General features: G+C 49.3%; 5 non-coding genes across 5 annotated transcripts; all 5 read right to left on the bottom strand.

The window, feature by feature from the left end:
* Nucleotides 1–1,063: 1,063 nt before the first annotated feature.
* LOC144237523 (small nucleolar RNA SNORD115) lies at nt 1,064–1,144 on the bottom strand. Its single transcript, XR_013336877.1, has one exon. It is a non-coding gene; the product is annotated as a small nucleolar RNA SNORD115 (small nucleolar RNA).
* A 2,443-nt stretch (nt 1,145–3,587) lies between these two features.
* Nucleotides 3,588–3,668, bottom strand: LOC144237525 (small nucleolar RNA SNORD115). Its single transcript, XR_013336879.1, has one exon. It is a non-coding gene; the product is annotated as a small nucleolar RNA SNORD115 (small nucleolar RNA).
* A 1,245-nt stretch (nt 3,669–4,913) lies between these two features.
* Nucleotides 4,914–4,993, bottom strand: LOC144237526 (small nucleolar RNA SNORD115). Its single transcript, XR_013336880.1, has one exon. It is a non-coding gene; the product is annotated as a small nucleolar RNA SNORD115 (small nucleolar RNA).
* Nucleotides 4,994–6,102: 1,109 nt separating this feature from the next.
* LOC144237527 (small nucleolar RNA SNORD115) lies at nt 6,103–6,183 on the bottom strand. The gene has a single exon (XR_013336881.1). It is a non-coding gene; the product is annotated as a small nucleolar RNA SNORD115 (small nucleolar RNA).
* A 1,887-nt stretch (nt 6,184–8,070) lies between these two features.
* On the bottom strand, nt 8,071–8,151 carry LOC144237528 (small nucleolar RNA SNORD115). Its single transcript, XR_013336882.1, has one exon. It is a non-coding gene; the product is annotated as a small nucleolar RNA SNORD115 (small nucleolar RNA).
* Nucleotides 8,152–9,901: the final 1,750 nt, after the last annotated feature.

Genomic DNA, 9,901 nt, shown 5'->3' with positions numbered 1-9,901 from the left:
TCTTTACGCCCCCCCCTGCCTCCCCCACTCCACTGAGGCAATCTGGGCAGTTTCAGAGGAAGCGTCTCCCCGTCGGGGTTAGGGAGGCTCCCATGAACGNGCCAATCGCTGTGGCCTGCCCTGGAGCCAGAGGCACCACCCCAGGGGCGGGGATCAACAAAGGCCCGTCCCGATGGGGGAAATCCCCGTGGTCCTGTGAGGCCACGCATCCGCCAGGAACGGGCTCATCGGGAAGAGCACCCCTGAGGATCCCCGGCAAGCAGCCAGAAGAGCTCAGTGTCCGAGTGCCCCGTTACGCCAACGGGTCGAAACACGGCCAGCAAAGTTCCTCCTTGGGGCCCCAGGCCCCGGCGTCTTTACGCCCACCCCCCCCGCCTCCCGCACTCCACAGTGCCAATCTGGGTATTTTTAGAGGAAGCGTCTCCCCGCCGGGGTTAGGGAGACTCCCATGGACCCTGCGGCCCCTGGCATGCCTCCAAAACGGTACTCAGCGATCCTGACGTGTTGGTCAGCAACCACGCTCTCCGGGCATGCGGCGCATGTCCCTCACGACAGAGGGACCCATCGAGGGTCCGGAGTTTCTGCCCGGGACCAAGGACGACCCCTGCTGTCCACACGGCCCTCCGCACGCGGCAGACGTTGGCAACTCGCCTGCCCTCTATGTGGCACACGGGGCCCCGGACTCACCTGCCGACTGGCGTCTTCTTAAGCGGGCCTCCCCATCCCACCCACTGCCCTTTGGCCTCTGACAACGGGCCCGGCCGTCCACTCACCTCACATGCCGGGAGAACGGCGAGTCCCAGGCCACGACGGCGTCCCGCTGAAAGACACAAGGGCCCCGAGGGAACTCAGCCAAGGCTGCGAACGCGGCGTCCCGGGAGGTGCTCGCGCCGGGCATGCCGTGCCGCAGGGCGGGATCCTCTCGTGAGGCCTGGAGGGCCGCACTCTGGGCCGGAGGCCCTGGGCAGATGCAAGGCATAGGGGTCTGGAACCCCATGTGCCAGCGCCTCTCGTGGGCCCCAGGGCGTCCCCAGGAACCCGCCCCACGACGGTGCCCTCCACTGGGCCTCAGCGTAATCCTATTGAGCATGATTTTTAGGTCATCATCTCTCTTCGAGACCATATGTGTTGTCATCATTGACCCGAGCCAGGCCGTCCCTAGGCGCCCGTGCCCCCGCCCAGCTCGACCTGCTTACCACAGGGGATGTGTGGAGCTCGGAATGGGCGGTTGCGCTCCTGGTTCGGGTCATGTGCCCGAAGCTGGGCCAATTTACCGTTGGTGCGCCTGGGGCGATGTCTGTCCGGACACGGGCTCTGGACAGAGAGACAGGAGAGCTGCCATGACGAAGCCCTACCCCGCTGGGCCTGACCGTGTGGCCTCGGGCCCCGGCCCTGTGGGCGCGTGGGCGTGAGTCCTCTCGCGATGCGCACAGGACTGCAGCCAAGGCGGCACAGCTCCAGAGCGGCACGCAGGACGGTCAGTGGATGGCTCCACGCGTGTCGAGGGCAGGCGGCGCCGCCACAGGCTGCGGAGCAAAGCGGCAGGGGCGACCCCGGCAGCAGACAGCAGGCCCGACCCACCCGTCCGCCCTCCGGAGGGCTACACCGATCCGGGGCAGAGCCAGCGGCACGCAGCATCGAGGGGCACGGCCGCGAGGTGCCGGCCCGGGGCTGTGCCACCGAGGGGCCTGTGTGGCGGCCCCGAAGGCGAGGTCATGGGCGTCCAAGCCCCAGGAGCCCTGCAAGTGAGTGGAGTGGCTCCTCGGCCAGGAGAGCCCGAGGAGCCGCTCAGGAGCTCTGTCTGGGACACGGCCCTTTGTGAACCACGAGAATTCGACCCGGGGGCCCGGGAGCCTGGCGTGCATCCCTCGGGGACGAGCCACGTCTCCAAAGAGCGCTGCTCCACATCCAAGCTGGCGCATCCTTGGCACGTCCCGTCTTGGCACGGAGCGTTGGCTCATGGAGACGGGCTCGCTTGTCTCCCAAGCGACCTCGACCTCCTGGTCAGAGGCAGCTGAGGCCAATCGCTGTGGCCTTTCCTGGAGCCAGAGGCACCACCCCGGGGGCTGGGATCGATAAAGGCCCGTCCCTGTGGGGGAAAGCCCCGTGGTCTTGTGTAGCCACGCATCTGCCAGGAACGGGTTTGTGGAGATGATCTCTCCATGGGCACCTGACTAAGCAGCCAGCACTGCTCAGGGCCTATGTGACACTGTACGCCTATTGTTCGTTGCTCGGCCTGCGACCCCAAGACCCGGCATCAATTTGTCCCCCCGGCACCCCAACCTTACCCATTCGTCCTGTGCTCTTTCAGTGGGAGCCACTCCCGGCTAGATACCTGGAAGTCTCACATGCCCATTGTTGCACCTGGCATCCTTCCAAACACGAGACTCAGCGATCCTGACATGTAGGTCAGAGCTCACCTTTACTGGGGGACACGAGGCATTGACCCACAGGACCCTGGAATTTCTGCCGGGACTATGGAGGACCTCTTCTGTATTCAGTGACCGCCGCTCTCGGGATATATTTGCGCACTTGCCAGCTCTCCATTTGGCAGTGGTGCTCCAGACTCACGCTCTGCCCTGCATTATGCTTATAGGTTAGCACATGGAGAGTGTTTAACTTCGTTCCCAAGGGACTTCGACCTTGTTGATAAGACTGAGGAGGGAATTAGTTCTATTTCATGCCATGCATCTGAAGGTGCCTCCTTTGGATTGAGGTGTAATGAATACCCTCCAGGTGTAGAGAAGCCCAGCGGGAATCGGAGTCTAGGGCTCTTCCTGTTGTGGCCTCCTATGTTTGAGGTGGATGCCAGGAGACTACAGTCCCATGGGGCATGGCAATGCAGCCTCCATTGCTCAGGGCTGGTCCGCTCTGCTATTCCAAATCTCGAGAGAAGTCTGCTCAAGTGTTCTGGTTCCATTCAATGTTCCATTTTCTACTCCCACTGCCCATTCTTGGAAATTGAATCATTATCACATCTCCACCTGAATTGAGGGATGCTCCCATGCACATTGCATCACCTGGAATTTCTCCATATACTGTGTCAGACATATTTAAAGGAAGCACGGTACCCTTGCATTCAGTTGAATGGGATCCATAAGTGTTCAGCAAAGAGGGCCACTCAAGCGACCCCGGTATTTCTGCAGGGTTCTTAATGGTCCTATACTTCCCCGATGGCCCACTGCACAGGGCAGTCTTAGGCAGACATGCCAGCCCTCCCTTTTAAAGTTGGGTCTAGGGCCCACGCATTGGCTCGTTTTGCCCTGATATGATTTCCCCCATCCCACCACTCAACCTGTTGTCTCTAACTAAGTGCCCTTTCTTCCACTCATGAAAGTGTCTTGCTGAATGATTCAAGGCACTTAGGGAGGTGAGCCAAGGCTCTGTATGTGGCATCCCAGGAGATGTTTGTGATGGCACAGGAAGCCCCAGGGTTGGATCCTGTCTTGAGCCCTGGAGGTCCACTGATCTGGTGGAAAAGCATTGTGGAGTTGTGAGTGATTTGTTTCCTTGAGTCACATTTGTGAGTACCTCACCAGGGCCATTGGACTTCCCATGGATCCTGAGCCAGGATGGTACCCTCTATTGGGCCTCAACATAATCCTAGTGAGCATGATGTTAAGGTTATCATCTCTCTTCTTGATCATATGAGTTCTTATCATTGACCCCTCCCAAGCTGTCCCTGTGTCTGTTAACCCACCCAGATCAACATGCTTACTGTAGGTGGTTTTTAGAGCTCGGGATATTCGGTTGTGCACCTGGCTTGGTGTCTGTTTCTGAAGCTGGTCCAATTTACCCTAGTTTGCAATGTATCCATGCAAAGATTTGGGGTGTTTAGGGGCTTGGCATTCATTCCACCATGTAGATGCTCCATACCCAAACAGCGATGCTCAATGTTTCCTTTTAGGCCTCCTGGACCTTTCCTATGTTTCCTTTTGTATTAAGTTTATCCCTGGTAAAGTTTCTTCAAGGTTCCCAAGCAACCTCAATCTCTATGGTAAGAGAGTTCATGAGACAGGACCTGGGACGTGCTTTGTATCTAGGAACCCACTCAAGGGGTAGTAGCAGCAAAGTCCCATCCAGAAGTCCACCATGAGCAAGCTCATCATGTAGATCCAGGAGCCAAGATAATGGAACTCCCTCGGGGTCCCATCCTAGCAGCAATCAGTCCATAGGGCCTCTCTGTCCCCTATGCTATGTGTCTAGTCACATCCAGGTAATGTTCTCTGGCTCTCGTCCTGACTGCTGAGCCTTTCCCCACCTCTAATTCTGGGAAATTTGGGCAGGTGTATCACATATCCCCTAAAGCACCTCATGTCCCTTCCTCCATGGGCCCCAGTGATTCTGACTTCAATCTCAGTTTTCTCCCACGCTGGTAAAGTGTCCCTCAAGAGACAGGGCCCCTCCAGGAAATATGGAATCCCTGGCAGTATCCATGAAGGACACTTGCTATACCAACAGCCCACTGTACATGACGGACTTTCATGGACCTGCCAGCCCTCTGTTGTGATGACCGCCCCTATCTTATTTGCTGTCTGTCTTTCGCTTCAGACAGAACCCACCCCAATCCCACCCAAGTCCTCTGTGGTCCCTGCCTATGCACACACACAGAAATCTTCTTACCTCCTCTTGTGTGTGCAGTGGTGAAACAGGCCAAATTAGTGTTCCACTGAAGGACACAAGTACGCCAAGGGAGGTAAACAAAAGCTGAAAATGAGGCTTATCAAGAGGATCTAGGAATGCGCACACAAACCCCCAAGTCTAAAACCCAATTTTGTCACATTCGGACTCCAAGCCTGGGGAGAGCCACACTGGGAAGCCTCAAATGATTGTTTGCCTGAAGCCCAATTAGCCAGAAATTTCCAAAGGCCTGATGGTCCCCTGAATCCCACCCCAGAATTGTCTTATCAATTGGGCCTCACACTAATCTTATTGAGCATGATTTTAGGTCATCATCTCTCTTTGAGACCATATGAGTTCTCATCATTGACCCAACCAAGGCATTTTCCATCCTCCTGTGCTCCCTCATTCAGCATGCTTACCAGAGATGGTTTGTAGGACTCAGGATTGACAGTGTGTCTCCTGGGTTGGAGTCCATTTCTGAAACTGGGCCAGGTTACCCTTTCTGCACTAGGCAGAATCTTTGTTTGTGCACATGGTCTTTGCAGAGAGTGGTAGGGCAGCTATGACTATGCCCTTATCTTTTGGTCCTGACATGGTGTGCCCTGGGCACGATCCTCCAATTCATGGGACTATGAATGCATTTAGGATTTCAGCAAAGATTGAGGGATGGAGGGAAAGCTGCAGCATGACACCCAAAGCCCTCACCCTGTGTGTGTTCCCTCCACCAAGTGAAATCTGGGTCCAAAATGTAGCTGAGCATCACAAATGTACCATTAGGCAGCATTCTTGCCGCACATTCTCTCTCAATGAGTGGGTAACATTGAGCCTCATAGGCTATGGCTCATAGTGCTTGTGCTTGTGCTTTGTGAGGAAGTGGTGGGCTTGACATCCTGGGATTCATCAGTCCTGTATAGGATATGGACATCAAAACCCATTGAGCTGTGGAATATAATTCCGACTCAGCAAGGATTTTAATGGAACCCTGGGGAGCTGGCCAACGGTCCCCTGAAGTCATTCCCACGATGCTTCCATCCGGAGACCCTAAGAAAATACTTAGATGATCAATGGCCTGGTGTACTTTGCACCACCATCACTATATTCTAACAAGGATGGATAGATGTCCTCTGCAGTGCACACTCTTTTCTTCCTGACCATCAGTCTAGTGGGATCTCATGGAGAGATGCTAACTGGTTTCCAAAGATGTGAAGTTTATTTGTATGAGTGTGTATGGATGAGAAGCTATGCCTTTCTTTGGGCTAGGCACCATCCAAATTCTCATTTGAAGAAAAGGTGGGTGAAATGATGGTTCCACATACAAAGCCTCACATTGTGAGGATATCTGGACACATGGGTGCCTAAGGGCTTTGAAGAGCCAAACCCACAAGCCTCAAGTGATCATTCGCCTCAATCACTAAATAATGTCACTCTCCATTGGCCACGTGGACCCCAGGATCCTGTCACAGGATATTCCATTCCATTTGGCCTCAGCATAATCCTATTTAGCATGACTTTTAGGTTATCATCTCTTTTCTAGGCATTTTGAGTTCTCATCATTGACAGAACTAAGTCCCTCACCACTTGTCTGTATACCCCCTTATGAGTATGCTTACAAGAGATATTTTCTGGAAGGTGCGATGTCTGGCATGTCTTGAGAGTTTGCAACTATTATTGGAGCTAAGGTAAGCTCATATATATTTTTCCATTAGATGTTCATATAGGTATGTGGTCTGTGTTCAGAAGATAGCTCAGCTTTTGAAACATCCTATGTATTCCTCCTGCCCTTCTGGCCCATAACTGCTAGTTCCAATTCACAATGCTATGTCTCCACACATGAATCCATTATGCAATGAATGAAAACAAGAAGGATCCAGAACGGTGCAAAAGGATTTCCACCCATATGGCTGAACCCACAGTAATGGAAAGTTGGGGATTCACACAGGAGATGAGCATCATTTATGTAAAACTGAGCATCAGTACCAACACACTGTTTTCCTGAATGTGGCATGCAGATTCTATGTCCATGATATATTGGGCACATATTTCATCATTGCTAAGAATGGGCTCTATGTTGAAGCCTGGTCTAGTCACAGGGCCTCTGCAGACACATGGAGCTAGGATATAAAGCACATGAAATGCCTTCTTGGGAATCCATATACATGGAGTTCTGAAAAACTGCCCACTGTACTCCATGCAGGCAAAGCATTGCCGTAGACCCTGCCTGACAGATGCCCTTCTGAGGTACAGAGTACCCTGCTGTGCATCCCATCACAATCCCCATCCTCAAAGAGCAATTCCTATATGTTCCTGCTGAGGCCAATTTCTCCCTTTATGTTTTGGTAGTGAATATGATTCAGGGAGAGTTGCTACTATGGTTTCTAATAATCTCAACCTCATTGGTAAAAGGGTGCATATAAAAGCGGATCTCATGAGGAAGTCATGATTACTCTCAACAGAAGTCTCAACTTCACTTGTAGTAGCATACATGGAAGAGTGTCTCTGCCATTCCCAGGGTCCTGGACACCAACAAAGATGGAATCTGCAGGAACTGCTCCACATCAAGTTGTAAGAGACCAGTGAATCCATTATGCCTAGTAGAAACAGTCAAAAGGCTGTGGCTTACACAGATGAGGAACACTACAAGGGACCTAGTATATACAGCTATGTCCATCATCTTGAGGAAGAATTAAGCACTCCTCAGGTGCCATCTTTCTGTGATTAGAATTCTATTTAGTGTTGTCGAGCTAAGAAAACCTTCCACCCATTTATATTCCTGCACCACTCCATCTGGTTGACCTGGGCTTGTCCCTTACACTGCTGGATGTTGCCTGAGGTTTCAATATCCACCATCAGTACTAGAGTCTCTGAAATGCATTAGCAAATTTGGCCTCTTGTCAAATACACACTGACATGAATTAATATGCCATGGGTTCCAATGGAGGAGAGGGGTCCTCCCTGGACATTAAGATCCCTTTCAGGTGCAATGATAATGTTTTACTTTCTTGACCTCCTACTGTGTAGAACTGATGATCACAGGGAAATCAACACTTGAAAGCCATGAATATCTCCATCCTGACTAAAAGTATGGAATTGAGCTTAGGAAGACCTTCCCCTCTACCCTATGTCCTCTACAGCCTCTATCTCTGGTCACATTCATTCACTCACCTTACATGGTGCAATCAGCCGTGAGACCCTGGCCATGAAATCCCGTCGAAAGACGGAAGACCAGTGATTCTAAGGAATAGCTCCATATGAGATGTCCTGGGAAGAACTACGTGTTTGCATACAAAGCTTTAGCATGAGCATATCTTGGGCATGTGGAGTCCCACCGACAGTGGATGACCAGAGGGGGATACCTCTAGGAATTGGTAATCCCAAGCCCCAAATTCTATGACTATCCAAGTGCTACATGGCTTCCCAGGGTCCTTATCCATGATTATGTCCTCTACTGAGCCTTAGTATGATGGTCTTGTACATGATTTATAGGTCATCATTTCTCTTAAAGACAATATGAGTTCTTATCATTGACCCAACCAAGGCACTCCCCACATGTCCATGTGCTCCTACTTGAACATGCTTACCAAAGATGGTTTCTGGAAAGCTGGATGCCTGGATGCCACATGAGTTTGTGCCTTTTCCTGGAGCAAAGCTGGCATATGTGTGTGTGAGTTTGGGGAATCTTCATCTGAAGATATGGTCTGTGTAGAGAGAAATAGGACAGTTGTCAAAACCACCTTCCGATATCTGTCACTTTTTGTTTTGTATTTTTTATACCTTCTTTAATTACAAAGTACATGAATACATTTAGACTAAATCAATAAAGGAATGTATAATTATAATGCTTTAGCAAATCCATATGCATCTTCATTCATAAATAAATGTTAAATAAGACCATAGTCTTCATTTATATATATATTTACACTCATTCAAAGGCCCACCAGCTCAGATTTTTTATTTGTAAACTCTCTGTGTTTTGTATAATTTTGATTTTATGGCTTACTCATTTTGTGCTTATATTTGGTTTTCTTGGAGCAGTAATTTAATATTTTTCAGGAACTCTCCTGAAATAACAATAGTAATTGGTTTTCTGAAAAACCTACATCTGAAGTTATTAAAATATACTTGTTCCTTATCATCTAGGTAAATCCCTGCATTAGAATTTTTCTGTTTCAAAAGCCATGCGTGTTTTGTTTATATTGTCTTCCATGTCCTGTTAACACAGTTTAATGTGTGATGCTTATACCCCATCATCGAGATATACGGTTCCACTTGTTTCATAAAAGAAACATGATCTCATGAAAGAGTTGCTTTAATGGTTCTGAAGAATTTCCCAATTTATGTCTATGATAGTACATTTCAGAGTTTTTGTATTATTGATTGTGCATTCTTTCAGACATACATTTTCCCAAATTAATTCTTCAAATGGTGTAAATATTTGTGACCTCTTGGGTAAAACTTAACTGGTCAGATTTGACATCATGAACAGATGGCAATACCAATAGCACATAATTTCTTAAATTGTAATTGGAAATTTTATCAATCTACAGGAGTCACAGGTTAGCTATCTGAATTGTCCTCAGTGTCCTGCAACTAAGATCAATGGGTGTGGAAGTTTTGCCTCTCACCCTCTGAACACCATGGGTGTGAAACTTTTTTAGGTGAAGTGTTCTAAGATTCAAATGCAGTTGTCATATCTCTGAAGTTTATTTGAGATATTTCCCTCAACCTGAACACGTACTGACTTGTGCCATGTTTCCCAATGACCATGAAGGAAAGATATCTTCCACTGCCATGTTACCTATTTCTTTGAAAATGACAAAGTTATGCTTTCTAGAGATTCTATCCTGTAGGGTAACCCTCAAAAAAATCAACCCTCTACTACTTAGTTTTCCAAAATGAGTCAAACATTTATTGCTTTCAGGTGGCCCTCCCCCTTTTCCCTATGTTCTTTATCGCCTCTATCTATGACTAAAGGCTTCATCTTACCTCATATCATTAGGTCAACCATTGCGAAAATATCAACTGAAAACATAAGGAGAGAAAAAGCTATCGAATTGTTCCTAATAAAGTCTCATTTGTATCATGTATCATTGATCATGAAACAAAGCCTAAAACATGAGCAAGTGGTAGGTACATTGTATCTTATATACATTGCACACCACAAGGGATTTCCTTGAGAGGATTCTTATCTCAAGTCTGAAATTCCATGATTCCCCCAGTGTTAATGGATAAAATAATGAATGAATGAATGAATGAATGAATGAATGAACGAATACCAAGA

The sequence above is a fragment of the Crocuta crocuta genome, unplaced genomic scaffold (assembly GCF_008692635.1).
Source record: "Crocuta crocuta isolate KB4526 unplaced genomic scaffold, BGI_CrCroc_1.0 scaffold627, whole genome shotgun sequence".
In the NCBI taxonomy this organism is placed as follows: Eukaryota; Metazoa; Chordata; class Mammalia; order Carnivora; family Hyaenidae; genus Crocuta; species Crocuta crocuta.
The sequence above is the reverse complement of the archived record's forward strand: the minus strand, read 5'-3'. Positions and strand labels throughout refer to the sequence as shown.